Genomic DNA, 20,277 nt, shown 5'->3' on the forward strand with positions numbered 1-20,277 from the left:
TGGGTGGAGATTGGGCAGGCAAGATAGAGAGGACACATGGCAAGGTGGTGGCTGGCAGATTGGTGGTCTTGCATTCACATATGGATAAACTGGGAGGAACAACTGGATAGTGAGACAGAGAGTGCAAACCAGGTTTCCTGTACAGGGAAATAGAGCCTCAAAATGGAGAGCATTATGCTAAATTAAATAAGCCAGGCCATGAGAGATAGATACCATATGATCTCACCGTTAAGTGGAACCTAATCAACAAAATAAACGAGCAAGCAATATATAACCAGAAACCTTGAAAATAAGAATAATCTGACAGTAACTAGAGGGGGACTGGGAACAGATAACGGGGGGGTAGGGTGGGGGAAGGTTTTCAGGAACAACCATAAAGGATACATGGACAAAACTAAGGGGTGGTGGTGGATTCAGGGAAGGGAGGTGGGGATGCCTGGGGTGGGGGGAATGGTGGGGGTTAAATGCAGACAAATGCATTTGAACAACAATAAAATAATTTTTTAAAAAGGAAAAGAAAACCTCTGGCACATAAACCTGTAGGGGTTGCATTGGCAAGTGAAGTTCCTTGTGTCATAAGAGAGTCCATTGGAATGGCCCATAGAGTCATAGAGTGTACACAAACCCATCAACCTGGGAATCAGCAGTAGAAAAGCACAATTCACTTTTGGGTAGCAGGGGAAGTGACTGGAAGTGGGGTAAGAGCCAAGCAAGTGGCATTGTTCACTCTCTGACTCCTCCCCCACATGCAGTGCCCCAATGCAGGGAAGTGGGTTGGCTCACTCTGGCAAATACCTAAGGCTCTACCCTTTACAATGTAGCAGGTGTGCTGAGACAGAGAAATGTGGCCCAAATGAAAGAACAGACCAAAACTCTGAAAAAGAACTGATGAAGTGATAGCCAACCTATCAGATGCAGAGCTTGAAACACTGCTAATCAGGATGCTCACAGCAATGATTGAGTATGGACACACAATAGAGGAAATGAAGGTTATACTAAGTGAAATAAAGAAAAATATACAGGGAACCAAGAGTGAGGTGACAGAAGCCAAGTCTCAAATCAATGATTTGGAATAGAAGGAGGAAATAAACATTCAACCAGAACAGAATGAAGAGACAAAAATTTAAAAAATGAGGAGCAACCTAGGGACCTCTGGGATGACTTTAAATATTCCAAAATCTGAATCATAGGGGTACCAGCAAAAGAGGAACAGCAAAAATTGAAAAATTATTTTAAAAAATAACAAATTAAAACTTCCCCAGTCTCATGAAGGAAATACACATGGAAGTCCAGGAACCCCAGAGAATCCCAAAGAAGTTGGATCCAAGGAAGCATACACCAAGACACATCATAATTACATTACCCAAAATTAACAATAAGGAGAGAATCTGAAAGCAGAAAGGGGAAAAGGAGACAGTTATCTACAAAGCACTTCCCATAAGGAGAGGTTCAGGGTGAAGGGAGATACAAGAGAAAAAAAATGAGAGAACTGTAATAGCAAAATCAACAAAATATAGACTGGTAAATTGAAAAATATCTAGAGGAGATTGCTGATTTTTGTTTAATTTCTTTGCCTAGTCTCATGTTAGGCTGAGAACATGCTACTGCTCTTGTTGCGAAATATCAATTAAATTTTAAATAAAAGTAAAATTTAACCATTCACTTAATGTGGAATCATAAAAAGGCAACTTCTACATGGCATCTATTTTTCTATCTCTAAAGAGAAGAAAATAGGTTTTCTTTGTCTTAATAATAACAATTATAAAACAATGAAGTCATTGTTACTTCAAACATTCTCAGGGACACACAGGAGGCTCAGTACTCTATGTTCTCATAGAACCACCCAAACTTCTCTGTGTAAAAAAGTATCGGGATCCTACATCACAGGATTTTCTTGATGGTTAACTGAGCTAATATATGTGATATAACTCTGTAATTTATAAAGTGTCACAGACACAATGACAGTATCTCATGTGTGGATTCCCTATCCAGCATAATACATCCATTCCTGACTTGTAGACTACCTGCTTGGAGACTCTTTAGCAATCTCATGAGTTAAGGTTGAGCACAAAATGCATTTGTCATTTAGATCCTGAAGGCACCTAGAGTCTAAGGGCAAGGAATTCACCAAGAACACAAAACATAAGCCAGTAGCAACATCACTCCACAATAATAACTAAAAGGCCTAGATCCTTGAATTGAAGTGAACATATTGGCCCTAAAGGTCAAATGCAGACAAATGGGTGAAGTGTTGTTCCCAACATTATGTATGCTCTCTAAATCACTCTATCACTGTAGAATGTGCAGTCTGCCTTGAATTTTGCAATGCCTTGTATCCATGGTTATTACCTAACACACAAAGAACTGAAGAAAATTAACCAAAATAATTACCACTGTAGAGTTGCTTTTGTAAGCTAGGCAGACAAATAAGACATACAGAAACAAATAGTTTCCCTTAGTATCAGCAATACATTTTTTAAAATGTATTTGGGAACTCCAGATCAGGTAATGAAGAAAAGGTATTTCAGATAAACATTCCTGCTTTGCACAACTAGATAAGCTAAGCAAAATATATTTTACAAGTCCTCTTGAAAAAATGTCAATAAACTAAAAAGCTAGGAAAAGCCTGAACAAAATCTAAGAGATGAGAACCTAGAGAGTTATGCTCTGGACTCAAAGGTATGTTGCACTGGTATGGCACTGGCTTCTGCTATAACCTATTTGAAGTGTATTTTCCACACAGCTACCAGAATTATCCTTTGAAAACATTCATCAGAACATGCTAATCCTCCTCTCCAAACCTTTCAATGGCTTCTCACCAGTCAGGATAAAATCCAAGGAAGACATTGCCCTGAAAGAGGATTCTCTGGGATCTGTACTGTCCCCTCAGTTGTCTTTCACACTTACCATGTTCCCTTCCCCAACTGGTCTCTCCTCCTTAGAGCTGAAGCACAAGTCCTTCCCCCATCCCAGGCAAGAAATCATTGGCAATGTTCTGCCTCCAGATGGCCACAGGGCTTACTCTCTCATTTCCTTCAAGGCTCTACTAACATGTCTCCTCCGCACAGTAGCCTTCCCTTACCCCTTCCCCACAACACTGTAGATTCTATAACTGTTTTTCTGTTCTTTGCAACACTGACATTTTTGGTTATTGTTGGCTTGTTTATTGTCTGTGTCTTGGTACTAGAATAGAAGCATCATCACCAGATGTTTCATTCACTTCTATGTCTGTGATACCTGGAACAGGGCCTGGCACAAAGTAGGTACTTGAAAATATTTGTTGATTTAACTAATAAAAATAACAATGTCCTACCGTTACAAGGGTTACATGATAGCCCACTGGAGGTTTGACAATGACAATGATATGGGACTTGGATAAATTGAATTTATCATTTGATAAATTGTATTTTACAGGTTATGAATATGTTTAAAACCTCATTTTGCCCCCCACACAAAAACTCATTCAAAATAAGGTCAAAGGTTCAATTTTAAAATATAATTACATCAAAACTTATTGGTTGAGAAGCATGTATAATAAGTGAGAAAACTATCTCTGCAGAACAATGCATGTAACATAACACTATTTGTGTAGCAAAATGGACAATAAATATATAGACAGAGAGAAAGAGAGATGCATGCATCTATGTGAGAAACACTGTGTTTTCTTTTGCCTGGAAAATGTTGTGGAAATGTTTCTGAGTTTTACCCCATTCTAGTCAGGAATGTTAGAATGTAGGAGTTAAGAACAGGAGTGAGAGAGCAACTTTTCTTCCTGGTGTGTCTTCTATCTTATATATGGTAACCAAATATTAACTTATAGGGAAATAAAACACAAGAAAAAGTTGAAAGCTAACCAATACAAGAAATTATATGACTTTAAACACCCCCTTGCCATCTCAAAGCCTCCAAATTCCCCATTTCTGAAAAAAAAAAAAAAGATGTTCATGTATACTCGAATTAAAAGTTAATATTCAGGAAACACTTATGTAGTTGTCAGAGTGCTGATTGCTTTATACTGATTATTTTATTAAATCCTGAACCCCCGCCCTGCCCCGAATAAGGGCTAAGTGGCAAACACACAGGGCTTGTGAGCATCCAAGGACTCTGTGGACACCGACTGGGGAGAGTTGAGAGTTGGGCTGCAGTGGGCCCTGACCCGGATAGTCTCTAGTCTGGTTGGAGAATTGGGCTGTGTGAGAGGCCAGGCCTCTGTATGGAGCAGCAGGCTTGAGCGGGAGTAATTTCTCAAAAAGAAAAAGCGACAAAAGAGACACTTGGTGAATGTTTAGGGAATTCTCCTGCAGCAGCCACTCTGGCCTCCTCCCCACTCAGCCTCTTGGTGCTTCGGAGGAGGTGGCACGCAGAAGGCCCTATGCACACTCCCATAGCCTTGGGAAGAGTGAGCACCCAACCCTGAGGGACCAAAGGTGGCCAGGCCTAGCATGCACACACACAGCCTAAGGGAGAGTGAGCACCACAGGGGGCCCAGCACCCACAGGTGGATCCCTAGGAAGAGTGAGCACTGATGAAAGCCCCAGAGCCCACACCCAAGCCTCAGGGAGAGCACTCAACACAGAGGACCACGGCCCACTCCTGTAGCCCCAGAAAGGGTGTGCACTTGAACCTACAGGACCAGAGGCTGCTGAGAAACTGGGCTGGAGGCTGACTGGCTGCCAATCAAAACAGGAGAAAAGCAAAATCAATCACCCCTCAGCCTGCTGCACCCAGGAAGAACAGCAGAACTTGTTTGGCCAGTTTGAAGGCAGCAGGAGGCTCTTTTTTCTTTTTTAAGTAATTATTTATTTCTTTTCATTTTTTTAATCTTTTAACTGTCTCTTGTTCTTTTCTTCTTTCTTGTTTTATTCTTTCTTCCTTTCTTCCCCTTTTTATCTCTCCTTCCTTCCTTCCTTCCTTCCTTCCTTCCTTCCTTCCTTCCTTCCTTCCTTCCTTCCTTCCTTCCTTCCTTTCTTTTTAAAATAATTTCAAAGAGTGAGACAAAAAAATCTGGAACTGTGAAAAGACCAGAGTTGGACCCAAAAGGGGGGCATCCCAATAGCTGAGACAGTGAGACAAATTTCACTTTGTTACTATAGAGAACTTTCAAGTTATTGCATATTTGTATTATTATTTTTATCATTATTCTTACACCCTTTAATTTATTAGTATCTTTGTATTCCTCCTCTTTCTGATTAGTCTTCTTTGCTTGGCTGGTTAAATTGCATTGTTTGACTAGTTTCCCTTCATTTTCCCTTTCGTAGTGTATTGTTAATTTACTGTCTTTCACTTCTCTTGTGTTCCATTAGCACACAACTCTAGGTCCTATACTCCCTATTATGGTTATCCAGATGACATAGATTCTGTCACATGATGGTTCCTTCACTATTATCGTAAATAATAGCCATTGCATTCAATTGTAATACTACACAGCACCCCTCCCAGATCTTAGCCCACTCCACAGTTCCCTGAACTTTATTACAGTTGTGGTTAACTCTATTCTCTTACACAGTACATTTATTTTCTATACTTTACTCTCACTTCATCTCTTAATATGACCTCCCACAAGATCACTGCTTTCTAGATCCAACTCACAATCCTCCCCCACAAAAAAGAGTCTTATCTTCTTTTCACTCTTTCTAAAAAGTGGCTAGTTGGGTGAAATATCACTGTTAACACTATATATATCCAAAGGATCTCCTATCTCCTTTCTATGGGCTGGTACTGTAAATATCATAGAATATACTCTTGTTGTCTTAAACCATTTTGCATTCCCCCTCCAACTGATCACAAAAAAAGCAGTATATGGAAGCTGGAAACACCAGGATATCTGCTGGAAGAGGAAACCCACCAACAAAGGAACCACCAACAGATAACAACAGAAGAAGGTGAAGGAGTGAGTAGAAGCCACAGAAACCTCAATCCAGGACCTATCTGGAAATACAACTAAATAGCAGAGAAATTACCCAGAACGAACAACTGAACAAAGGCAAGAGAGAACCCTCAAAACCTTGTACACATGGAAGAACCAGCTTCAACACAACCTGCCCACACATGCACAACAGAATGTAAGAGGTGGTGGTCAGAGTGACCCTCAGTTATCCTACTGTTGGGAAGGACTCACCAAAGAAAGACCAAAGAGCAATCATAACCCAAAGACATAGACAGAACCAACATAAACGACAGCCCGAGACCAGTGAGGTTGGGAGATCAAGGAGATGGCACCACTTAATTTCACACATATTGTACCATAGAAGCACACACCATAAACTCAAGGAGTCAGAAGAGATCAGTTTAAGAAACAGGGGTGAACAAGGAGATTCTCACAAACAATGGGAAGACAAAGAAATAATCCCCAAATAAAAGGAAAGGAGGATGTCTCAGAAAGAAAGCTAAATGAAATAGAGGCAAGTCAACTATCAGATATTAAGTTCCAATCAATGGTTATATGGAAGCTCAAAGAGCTCACAGAGAATTACCAAAAACTACAGGGAACCTACAATGAACTCACTGCAAACTATATCAACATGAAAAAGGAAACAGAAACTATCAACAATGTCCAAGAGGAAATGAAGAATACAATTTCTGAACTGAAGAACACAGTAGATGGAATCAAAACTGGCTCGATGAAGCAGAGGATCAGATCAGCAAGCTGCAGGACAAGGTAGAAAAAACACCCAGAATTAGTTAGACAAGGAAAAGAGGCTCAGAAAGAATGAAGAGAAGATAAAGGAAATGCAGGACAATATGAAATATAATAATATCCTTATAATAGGGATACCAGAAGGAGAAGAAAAACAAGAAGGGATAGAAAAACTGTTTGAAAAAATAATGATGGAAAACTTCCCTAATTTGATGAGAGAAAAAGTCACACAAAATCAGGAAACACAGAGAGTCTCAGTCAAGAGGAACTCAAAGAGATCCACTTCAAGACGCACCATAAATAAAATGGTAAAATTTCAAGAAAAAGAGAGAATGTTAAAGGCAGCAAGGGAAAACCAGGGAGTAACATACAAGGGAGCACCCATAAGACTAACAGCTGACTTCTCAATGAAAATGCTCCAAGCCAGAAGGGAATGGCAAGAAATATTCTAACTAGTGAAAACCAAGGCCTGCAATCAAGACTACTTTATCCAACAAGGCTTTCAATTGAAATGGAAGGTCAAATTAGGAGCTTCCCAGACAAAAGAAGCCTCAAAGTATATACCTCTTCCAAACCAGCTCTGCATGAGATACTAAAGGGTTTGTTTTAGAAACAGGAAGAAGAACAGTGAAAGAGAGATGAACATAGGTACAAAAAAGGCAATAAGTAAGTTCCTATCAATAATAACTATGAATGGCCTTGGCTGGCATAGCTCAGTGGATTGAGGGTGAGCTTCAAACCAAAGTGTCACTGGTTTGATCCCCAGTCAGGGCACATGCCCGGGTTGCAGGCCAGGTCCCCACTTGGGGGCATACAAGAGGCAAACACACATTGATGTTTCTCTACTTCCCTTGTTCTCTCTTTAAATATAAAAATAAAATCTGTAAAAAAATAATAACTACAAATGCAAATGGTTTAAATGCCCCAATCAAAAGCCATAGAATAGCAAAATGGATAAGAAGACATGATCTACACATGTTGCCTAAAGAAGACCCACCTCAGAATAGAAGATGTACACAAACTGAAAGTGAAGAGCTGGAGACAAATATTTCAAATAAATGGAAAGAAAAAAACCGGGGTAACAATATTCATATCAGACAAAATAGACTTCAACAAAAAGGCCATAAAAAGAGACCCAGAAGGTCACTTATCAAGAATACATAAACATTGTAAATATATATGCACCAAATATAGGAACACCCAAATAAATAAAAGAAAATCTTGGAGAACTCCAAGAAAGATATTGACAGCAACACAAATATAGAAGGAGATTTTAACACCCCACTGTCAAAAATGGTCAGATCTTCCAAACAAAATGTCAACAAAGTGATTGTGGCATTGAACAATGCCCTAGATGAAATGGACTTAACTGATATGTATACAGCTTTTCATTCCACAGAAGTAAAGTACATATTCTTTTCAAATGCACATGGAACATTTTCAAAGATAGACCACATGATAGGACACAAAATAGCCTTAACAAATTCATGAAAATTCTAATCATATTAAGCATTTTCTCTGACCACAAGGTACTGAAACTAGAAAACAACATCAAGGGAAAAAAACCCAAGCAATCAAAATCATGGAGATTGAATAGCATGTTATTAAACACTGAAAAGATCAAGAATGATATTAGGGAAGAAATCAGAAAGTTTCTAGAAACAAACTAAAAAGAACTCACAACAATCCAAAACCTATGGGACACAGTAAAGGCAGTCTTAAAAGGAAATTTGATAGAGATATAGGCCTACCTAAAAAAAAAATTAAAACATTTCAAATAAACAACCTAATTCTATGTGTACAAGAACTCAGTGAACAACAACAAAGTCACCCCAGAACAAGTAGAAGGAAGGAAATAACCCATATCAGAGCAGAATTAAATGGTATAGAGACTAAAAGCACAATTCTTTTTTAAAATTTTTATTGATTATGCTGTTACAGTTGTTCTATTCCCCCTTTCATTCCCCTCCTCCCTACCCCCATCCCCACCATTACTCCCCCTTTAGTTTATGACCATGTGTCTCAAGTCCTTTAGATTCTATATTTCCCATACTATTCTTGCCCCCCCTTCTATTTTCTATTTACTGTCTATGCTACTTATTTTCTGTACCTTCTCCCCCCTTCTCCTCCTCCCACTCCCCTGTTGCTAACCCTCCTTGAGATCTTCATTTCTATGTTTCCACTCCTGATCTAGCTGTCCTTTTAGTTTGCTTTTGTTTTAGGTGTGGTTGTTAATAACTGTGAGTTTGTTGTCCTTTCACTGTTCATGTTTCTTTAACTTCTTTTTCTTATATAAGTCCCTTTAACATTTCCTATAATAAGGGCTTGGTGATGATGAACTCCTTGAATTTGATCTTAGCTGAGAAGCACTTTATCTGTCCTTCCATTCTAAATGAAAGTTTTGCTGGATAGAGCAATCTTGGTTGTAGGTCTTTAGATTTCATGACTTGGAATACCTCTTTCCAGCCCCTTCTTGCCTGTAAGGTCTCTTTTGAGAAATCTGCTGACAGTCTGATGGGAACTCCTTTGTAGGTGACTGTCCCCTTAGCTCTTGCTGCTTCTAGGATTCTCTCCTTCATTTTAATTTTGGCTAATGTAATGATGATGTGCCTTGGTGTGTTCCTTCTTGGGTCCAACTTCTTTGGGACTCTCTGAGCTTCCTGGATTTCCTGCAAGTCTATTTCCTTTGCCAGATTGGGGAAGTTCTCCTTTATTATTTCTTCAAATAAGTTTTCCACTGGTGGCTGTTCCTTTCCCCCTTCTGGTACCCCTATAATTCAGATGTTGGAGCGTTTAAAGATGTCCTGGAGGTTCCTAAGACTCTCCTCATTTTTTTGAATTCTTGCTTCTTCACTCTTTTCTGTTTGGCCATTATTTTGTTTCTTCTGGTCCACTCCATTGATTTGAGTCCCAGTTTCCTTTTCATTGCTATTGGTGTCCTGTGCAATTCCATTCATTTCAATTAGTTTCGCCTTCATATATTTGTCTAATTTGTGGCTATAATCAACCAGTTCTGTGAGGATCCTGATCAAACTGTGCGTCTGAGAGTTTTGCTATTTCTTCATCGCTTAGATCTATAGGCTCTGAGGCTTTGAGATCTTCTTGCGACATTTTTGGTCTGTTCATGCCCTTTAAGTGTGAGAAGCGGTGCCTTGGACTCCCAGGTCGCTGGGTTGTGACGCTGTATGTGGGGGCGTGGTCAGAGCGGGGAAATGGCGACCCCCTCTGCTGTTTCTCACAGCTGGGTGAGGAGCACCTCCTTAGGTGGTTCACCTGGGCCGGGCAACTCAGAGTCGCTGGGTTATGACACTGTATGTGGAGGTGGGGTCAGAGCAGGGAAATGGCGGCGCTCTGCCTGCCACTTGCCGCGGGGAGCCACTGGGTCCCGGTCCAATCGCCCACTCCCTCGCCTGTCTACCCGAACACAAATGCGCGACCACAGTCAACACGCAGCCCCGCTCCTCCGCTGTCTCCTCCGCAGTTGCTCACCTGGTCGCTCGCTGGGTCGCTCACTAGGTCCAACCCTGCGCCTGGATTCCGCGCGCCTGAGTCCATCTGACCGAGTCCTCCTGTGCAACCCACTCTGCCAGCTGCTGGTTTCGCCCCTTACCGGTCAGGCTGAAGAATTTGTTGTTAATGGACTTTCGAAAAGTTCAATTTTCTGTGTTCTGGCTGTGTTTTCTGTTGCTAATATTTAATTGTCTCTAAACTTGGTCGTGTGAGAAGGCATGGCACATCCACCTATGCCTCCATCTTGGCGGAAGTTCTAAAAGCACAATTCTAAGAATCAGTGAATCCAGATCCTGATTGTTTGAAAACATGAAGAAAATTGATAAGCCTCCAAGCAGGCTCCTCAAGGAAAAAAAAAAGGATCCAAATAAACACAATCAGAAATGAAAGAGGAGAGATTACAACTGATACCACAGAAATACAAAAGATTGTAAGAAATTACTATGAAAAACTATATGTCAAGAAATTTGAAAATCTATATGAAAAAAATGTAACCTTCCAATACCCAATGAAGAAGAAGCAGAAAGCTTGAACATACCAATAACAGCTGATGAAATTGAAACAGTAATCAAAAAGTTTCTGACACACAAAAGCCCTGGACGCGATGGTTACACAGTATAATTTTACAAAGCATTTAAGGGAGAACTAACCCCAATCCTCCACAGATTATTTCAAAAAATTCAAGAAGATGGAAGACTCTCAACTCTTTTTATGAAGCCAGCATCATTCTAATTCCAAAACCAGATAAATACATAAAGAAAGAAAACTTCAGGCCAATATCACTGATGAACATAGATGTTAAAATCCTCAACAAAATATTGGCAAACTACATCCAGCAATACATTAAAAAGATCATACACCATGATCAAGTGGGATTCATCCCAGGGATGCAAGGATGCTACAATATTTGCCAGTCAATAAAGATAATACACCACATAAACAAAACAAAAGACAAAAATCACATGATCATATCCATAGATGCAGAAAGAGAATTTGATAAGGTTCAGCACCCATTTATGATAAAAACTCTCAGCAAAGTGACAACAGAGGGAGCATTCCTCAACATAATGAAGGCCATACGTATCAGACCTACAGCCAACATCATACTTAATGGTCAAAATCTTGGAGTCTTCCCACTATGATCAGGAGCAAGACAGGAATGGCTGCCTTCATCACTCCTATTGAACATAGTATTGGAAGTCCTAGCCACAGAAATCAGATAGGAAAAAGAAATAAAATGCAACCGATTTGGAAAGGAAGAAGGAAAAGTGTAATTCTTTCCAGATGACATGATAGCATACATAGAAATTCCTATAGACTCCACAAAAAACAAAAACAAAAAAACTTCTGGATATAATGAGTAAATTTGTCAAAATTACAGAATACAAATCTAATATTCAGAAATGAAAGACATTTTGGTACACCAACAATGAAATATAAGAAACAGAAATCAGGATATAAAATCATGTTTGATATATCAACAGAAAAATAAATACCTAGGAATAAACCTAAACAAGGATGTAAAAGATCTGTACTCAGAAAACTATACAACACTGAAGTAAGAAATTAAGGAAGAGAGAAGCAAATGGAAGCACATATCATACTCATGGATTGGAATTATTAACTTTATCACAATGTCCATACTACCCAAAGCAATTTATAAATTCAATGAAGTCCATACTAATGTACCAATGACACGTTTCACAGACATAGAAGAACCATTTCAAAAATTTGTATGAAGACAACAACAACCCCAAGTAGCCACTGCAATTTTGAGAAAGAAGAACAAAGTAGGTGCAATCCCCATACCTGATATAGAACTATATTACAAGGCCATGGTAATCAAGACAGTTTAGTACTGGCATAAGAACAGACACATAGATCAATAGAATAGAATATAAAGCCCTGAAATAAAACCAAGTCTCTATGGTCAATTAATATTTGACAAAGTGGGCAGAAACATAAAATGGAATCAAAATAGCCTATTTAACAAATGGTTTGGGAGATGTGGACAGCTATATGCAAAAAAAAGAAAGAAAGAAGAAAGAAAGGAAAGAAAGAAAGAAAGAAAAGAAAAGAAAAAGAAAATTGATCATCAACTTACACCATACAGAAAAATAAAATCATTATACATAAAAGACTTAAATATAAGTTGCAACACAATAAAAGTCCTAGAAGAGAATATAGGCAGGAAAATCTCAGATATTCCATGCAGCAATATTTTTAAGATCATGTACCCTAGAAAAAGAGACATAAAAGAAAGAATAAACAAATAGGACTTCTTCAAAATGAAATCCTTTAGCACAGCTGAAGAAAGCATCAGAGAAATGAAAAAAGAACCAAGCATATGGGAAAGTACATTTGCAATTGATACTTCAAACAAAGTTTGATCTCCAAAATAGATAAAGAACTCACACAACTCTACTGCAAAAAACAAACAACCTAATTTTAAAAATATGGGCATAATACCTGAACTGACACTTCTCCAAGGAGGACATACAGATGGCCCAGAGATATATGAAAAGATGATCAGCATCACTAGCCATTAGAAAGATAGATGCAAATTAAAACCACAATGAGGTACTACTTCACACTGGTCAGAATGGTCATCATAACCAAATTAAGAAACAAAAAGTGCCAGCGAGGTTGTGGATAAAGGGGACTCCAGTGTACTGTTGGTGGGGATGTGGACTGGTGAAGCCACTGTGGAAAACATATGGAGTTTTCTCAGAAAACAAAACATGGAACTGCCTTTTTTTTTTTAAATTTTATTTGGTTACTTTTCAAGTACATTTTTTTTTCTCTCCCCCCCCGCCCGGTCTCCCCCCTCCCTCCCATTCCCCCCCCCCCGCCCCAGTCCTCATCTCTGTGTCATTCATACTTGTTCCTCAAAATCCCTCCCCCTTTTTCCCCTTAAGTTCCCTTCCCTCTCCCCTCTGGTCGCTGCCCACTTGTTCTCTATTTCAGCGTCTTTGTTTTTATTCTGTTTGCTTGTTTGTTTTATTCTTTAGCTTCCTGTCAAAGGTGAGATCATATGGTATTTGTCCTTCAATGCCTGGCCTATTTCACTCAGCATAATGCTTTCCAGTTCCATCCATGTTGTTGCAAAAGGTAGTAGCTCCTTCTTTCTGGAACTGCCTTTTAACCCAGACATTCCACTGCTGGAATTATGTCCTAAGAATCCCAAAACACCAAATCTAAAGAACATATGCATACCCATGTTCATAGCAGCACAATTTATTTATATATTTTTATAAAGATTTTATTTTTTTAATTTGTCTTTAGAGAGGAAGGGAAGGAGAGAAGGAGAGAAACATCAATGTGTGGTTGCCTCTCATGAGTCCCCTGCCGGGAACTGGCCTGCAAACCAGGCATGTGCCCTGACTGGGAATCGAACTGTGATCGTGTGGTTCGCAGGCCTGCACTCAATACACTGAACTATGTCAGCCAGGTCATAGCAGCACAATTTATAATAGGCAAGTGCTGGAAACAGTCTAAGTGCCCATCAGTAATGGATGGATGAAAAAAACTGTAGTACATTTACACAATGGAATACCACACAGCAGATAGAAAGAAGGAACTCCTGTCTTTTGCAGCAGCATTGATGGATCTGGAGAGCAATATGTTAAGTGAAATAAGTCAGGTGGTGAAAGGCAATTACAATATGATCTTACCTATAAGTGGAATCTAATCAGCAAATCAAATAAGCAAGCAAATAGAAGCAGAGACTTTGAAATAAAGAGCAAACTGGCAATAACCAGAGGGGATGGGACAGAGGGATAATGGGCTAAAACAAGCGAAGGTTAATCAAGGAACATATATAAAGTACATATTAACAAAGCCAAAGGTGGTAGAATCAAGAGTGGGAGTCCGGGTTGTTGGGGTGGGGGGAAGTTGTGGGGAGGAAATGGAGATAAGTATACTTAAACAACAATAAAAAAACATGAATTGAGAAAAATGAACATTATACCAAATGGGAGATAGGGGAAATTCTCAAAATACCTAAATCAAGCATTGAGAATGATTTGCTTGCACCAGTTTGGTCATGTTAATTGCTTTGATGTATGGGTTCCACTTAAGGGGGTATAATTCTTGACCTTATTTCTCCATGTGATTCTCTGCTTAAATGTAATGAAAATGTTCTGTTTTTTTTTAAGATTTTATTTATTTATCTTTAGAGGGGAAGGGAGGGAGAGGAACATCAATGTATGGTTGCTTTTCATGCATCCCCTGCTGTGAACTGACCTGCAGGGAACCAGCCTGCAAACCAGGTATGTGCCCTGACTGGGAATTGAACTGTGACTGTCTGGTTCGCAGGCCCATGCGAAAATGTTCTGTTTTTAAAACAAATTGGGATGAACAATGAAAAGTGTATATTTTCCAATAATGCAGAATGGCAGAGATCATGGAACAAGCAAAATGAACCACTACCAACCAAACCAATGGCTGATCTTCATCCAAAAAAAGGTGATATTGTGTTTATGATGAGATTGGAAGTCAGTCCTCTATTATGAGTTCCTTTTGGAAAACCAAAATATTAACTCAAACGAGTACTGTTCCCAATTAGACCCAGTGAAAGCAGCACTCAATGGAAAGCATCTGCAATTAGTCAACAGAAAATGTATAATCTTTCATCAGGGTAAGGCAAGACCACATGTTTCTTTGATGACCAGACAAAAACTGTTACAGCTTCGCTGGGAAGTTCTGATTCATCTGCCATATTATATTCACTAGACATCGGACCTTTAGATTTCAACTGATTTGGGTCTTTACACAATTCTCTTAATGGAAAATAATTTCAATTCCCTGGAAGTCTGAAAAAGGCACCTAGAGCAGTCCTTTGTTTAAAAAGTAAAAAGTTTTAGGAAGATGGAATTATGAAATTGCCTGAAATATTGCAGAAGGTAGTGGAACAGAAGGGTGAATACAATCTTAATTAAAGTTATTAGTTATTGGTGAAAATTAAAAATACGTCTTTTTATTTTAAAACCAAATGAACATTTTGGCCAACCCAATATTTACCTGGAGCCTGGGCAAGTATTAAACAGAGGTGGCATCTGAATGCAGGTTGTTGGTTTCTAAGGGTTTGGATTTATTAAAAGACAACCTACTCTAGGCCCTGTCCTAGCACTTTTTCCACTAGGCCAACATACCTACCAAAGTAATAAAAATAATTGGATTTAAAAATATCTACACTTTCAATAGCATGGCAGAACCAAAGCCTACAATACCTTTAAACTATATTTACTGGTCTTAATGACATGCCCTTTGTGTTGCATTTATTTATTTAGAAATTTGTGTGTCTGTCTGAACTCTTCCTTGAAATCTTTGGTTCAAAACAGACAATAATCCCTGAAAACTCCTACTATATGTCTTAGAACTTCTGATTCTACATCACATTTCCACTTTGTATTATTTTTTGTTTATTTTTTTTAAATTTCAGTTCTGGATAGGTGTGGAAAGGTGGAGAAAAACATTCCCAGCAAATGATGTACTCTATAGTAATTGGGGAACATTTCCATCATCTTAGAAATGTGTGCACATGTCTTTTTAAAAATTGAGCCAGATGAGATACCTTATTTTCTCCTAATCTGAGAATAAAACTATAAAATCACAAGTAAATTTTCATTTTATTTCTTTTTGTCCCCACTAGCATCGCAATCATGAATTTCTAAGCCCTTTAATGATATAAAATAATCAATAGAGAACAGCGCACAAATATGGAGATGCATTTACAATTCCACTACACCAAAGAATTAATCATGCCACTTTTTAAAGATGGTGTCATTAAATTTATTTTATATTTTATTATTTTATTTTATTTTAATTGTTGTTCAAGTACAATTTTCTGCCTTTTACTCCCATCCCAGCCCACCCCCTAGCCCTCCTCACCTCCCTCCTGTTTCCACATCCCCCTTTTTTCTGTCCATGTGTCCTTTACACTTGTTTCTGTAAGCCCTTCCCTCTTTCCCCTGAAATTCCCTCCCTTCTCTCCTCTGGTCACTGTCAGCCTGTTCCCAATTTCAGTGTCTTTGGTTATATTTTGCTTGTTTGTTTTGTTGATTAGGTTCCTATTAAAGATGACAGACATCATATGGTATTTGTCTTTCACCACCTGGCTTATTTTGCTCAGCATAATGTTTTCCAGTTTTATCCATGCTGTTGCAAATGGTAAGAGCTCCTTCTTTCTTTCTGCTACATAGAATTCCATTGTGTAAATGTATCATTGTTTTTTGACCCATTCATTTGCTGATGGGCACTTAGGCAGCTTCCAGCACTTGGCTATTGTAAATTGTGCTGCTATGAACATTGGGGTGCATAGGTTGTTTTGGAGAGGTGTTTCAGGGTTCTTTAGGATATAATCCTAGCAGTGGAATTGCTGGGTCAAAAGAAAGATCTATTTTTATTAATTAACCAAAATAGATTAATATGCATGCCTTTGGTATTCAGTTATACAAGGAAAATGTTCAGAACTTTTAGAAAAGCCAATATAAAGCAGCTTTTAAATAAATTTGTATGGTTAAAATTTTCAAAGGCTTCCAGCTCTGTTGTCCTGAAATTGTCAATGCAACAACCCTCAAAAAAGTTTTGTACTGCTCATCATTTTGTGTATGTTTGCATTCAGGACACCCTTCAAAATAGCTACCCACCTAGTTGCAAGTCTGATGCTGACAAAAAGAAAAGTCTGCACTTTTTCATTTTATCTTCTATCAGCATATCCCTTGTAGAAAGGCAGACTTCTAAATGTTTTTCTGAGGAGTGGTAAACACATTAAGCTAATTCAAATTAATATATATAATATTATACAGTTTTCTTCTGGATCATAATAAAATACCATTTTTAAATAATTGATGCTATGTCCCTCATATTATCTCTATACAAGTTGTTGCTTTTGTGTGTGTTCTCATTAGCTAGGTGCACAGCATCCTTCTCAGTAAACGGTCTTCTTTTTTCAGCATGACTGTCATTATTTCTGCCTGTGAATTGACTCTTAGGTCTGTGTTTTGTGGTTGTTTATAGCACCCATTAAGCAACTATGGTAAAAGATGACACAGTCTGAAATGAGGTAGACAGAGAGCAGACTACATCAATCATCTGCAGTTAGTAATAATATCATGTGCCCAGGCTCATGCTATAGTCTGTAGCAAACAGTGGTGTGAGATGCTATGCACAAATAAGAATATTAGTAAAGCAGGAAAATGTTTCTGACTATGTAACTGCAAATAGCCTGCCCACATGTGTGAGAACTGTGTTATTCTGAAATTGCTTATCTGACTAGCAGGGGAATCTCAAAAAAAATTGTCTCAGTGATGAAATGAAATCAACAGCAATGATCCTTAAAACCTAAGAGATATAAGTATAAAATATTATTCTTTGGAATATTACTAAAGTAAACTGCATATGTTCATAAGATCATCAGTAATTTTCCTTTACAAAGGTTTAACATGGTCTGCTTATGAAACCATCCTGAAAAGAATGCCAAGAAGAGAAGTAAGAAGCAGAAAAGATTTTCCAGGGTAAGGAAAAGAATAGGGTGGAAGTCAATGCTCTCTGAACCTGGTTTAAATGTATAGGAAATAACCATGGAAACAGACAAATCCAAACAATACTTCATTAACAAGAAAATTAAATTTGGCACACCTCTTCTTGCCTCCCTTTCTATTCTCCACCATCAAGCTTAAGGACATCCTGAGGAATTAGGGCTCCTATCGATTCTGGAGGGGATAGGATAAGGACATGGGTGGCGACAGCTTTAAGGTCACTCCTTTCCAGGGCTGCAGGGGAAATATCGTGGTACCATGATATCAACTCTTTTCTCTGGCTTAGATAAACTGCAACTTCATCTGGAATACCATCCAGATGGTAGAAAAAAGGCCCTAGGAAACAAAAAATCTTGAAGGGAATGTCAATGCTCTTCGTGAAAACCTCACCTGCTTCTTTTTTTAAAATAATTTTTCAATTACAATTGTTCCAATTTTTCCCCTGTTGCTCTCCCCTGATCCACTTACCCTCCCAACAGTCAATCCACAACCTGTTGTCCATGTCCTTGGGTCCTTTATACATGTTCCTTGACTAAATCCTTCACCTTCTTTCCCTATTATCTCCCTGCCCCTCCCCTCTGGTCATTCTCAGTTTGTTCCTTATTTCCATTTCTCAGTTTCTATTTTGTTTGTTTTATTAATTAAGTTCCACATATAGGTGAGATCATATGGTATTTGTCTTTTGTTGCTGGGTTATTTCACTTAGCATAATGCTCTCCAGCTCCATCCATGTTGTTGTCAAGGGTAGGAGCTCCTTCTTTCTTTCTGCTGTGTAGTATTCCATTGTGTAACTGTACCACTGTTTTAGATACACTCATTTACTAATGGACACTTAGACTGTTTCCAGCACTTGGCTATTGTAAATTGTGCTGCTATGAACATGGGTGTGCATAGGTTCTTCTGAATTGGTATCTTCGGGATTCTTAGGGTATAATCTCAGCAGTGGGATCACTGGACAAAAAGGCAGTTCTATTTTTAGATTTTTGAGGAAATTCCATACTATTTTCCACCAGTGTGCATTTCCACCAGCAGTGTACTAGGGTCCTCTTTTCTCCACATTATCATCCTCACCAGCAGTGGTTGTTGATTTGCTAATGATGGTCAGTCTGACCAGTGTGAAATTGTATGTCATTGTGGTTTTAATTTGCATCTCTCTGATAGATAGTGATACTGAGCATCCTTTCATATGTCCATGGGCCCTCTGTATGTTCTTGGAGGAGCGTATGTTTATGTATTTTACCCATTTTTAATCGGGTTGTTTGTTTTCCTGGAGTGGAGTCATGTGAGTTCTTTATATATTTTGAAGATTAAACCCTTGTCTTAGGTGTATGTTTTCCTATACAGTTGGTTCCCTTCCCATTTTGTTGATGTTTTCTTTAGCCATGCAGAAACATTTTAATTTGATATAGTCCCATTTGTTTATTCTTTCCTTTATATCCATTGGCCTAGGAAATACATCAGTGAAAATATTGCTGAGTGGGTTACCTGCTTCTTGAACTACAGTGATTCTTTCACTGAGAGCCTTCCTCTAATTGAGTCACAGCCAACTGGTCTATTCTAAGAGAAAAAAGAAAAGGAGGATGACCAATAGCATGCTCTAGTAGACCAAGGCAATTTCGTGAGAAGTAAAAAGAATCAAACCATATGAAATGCATTTTTCATATCTGTTGATGTGATCATGTGAGTTTTGTCTTTCCTACTGTTTATGTGATGTAGTATGCTTATCGATTTGTGAATATTGTGCCATCCTTGCATCCCTGGGATGAATCCCACCTGATCATGGTGTATGATCTTTTTAATGTATTGCTGGGTGCAGTTTGCCAATATTTTCTTGAGGAATTTAGCGTCTATGTTCATCAGTGATATTGGCCTGTAGTGTTCTTTCTTTGTTGTATATTTATCTGGTTTTGGGATTAGGATGATGCTGGTCTCATAAAAAGAGCTTGTGAGTTTTCCTTCTTCTTGGATTTTTTTTTTGGAATAGTCTGAGAAGGGTAGGATTTAGGTCTTCCTTAAGTGTTGAGGAGGTGGGAAAGTTGCAGCTGGAAAATGGAAAGAATTGTGCTTGAATAACAACAACAACAATAACAACAACAACAGTTCAAATCCTTTTGCAAAATTCGTTGAAGTTTTATTTTTAAATAAAATGTTAAAATTAAAAAAAAAACATACACTGGAACACTGCTAAGGTCTTGTTTTTGTCAACACTTTGGCAGAAGTTTAGCTTACCCTCACATTCTATGGAAATTCCTTGTTGACCATCTTCTTAGGAGGTCCTTAAATGTCTGCCTGCAAACCTCACTGATTGGGCGCTTACTAGTTAGGGAGGCAGCCATCCCAGGAAGGCATCCTTCTGGGATCTCTGACTGCTCTTGCACTTGCCCCTAATTCCACCCATTGTTTTTAATCTCCCCCTTGGCTTCGTTACCAACCAAGTGCCATCCTTATTTCCCTTGACCAAATCTGAGCTTCAGACCATGGTAGAAGCTGCAAGGGGCCTAGAGGCGTGGACGCTCCGTGGCGCTTGTCCAGAAAAGGAGCAGCAGCTCCTCAGTGGGCTGGTGCATGCTCCTCCGGTTGCACAGCGGG

Source organism: Artibeus jamaicensis, unplaced genomic scaffold (assembly GCF_021234435.1).
Source record: "Artibeus jamaicensis isolate MK-2021 breed Jamaican fruit bat unplaced genomic scaffold, CSHL_Jam_final scaffold_461, whole genome shotgun sequence".
Taxonomy (NCBI): Eukaryota; Metazoa; Chordata; class Mammalia; order Chiroptera; family Phyllostomidae; genus Artibeus; species Artibeus jamaicensis.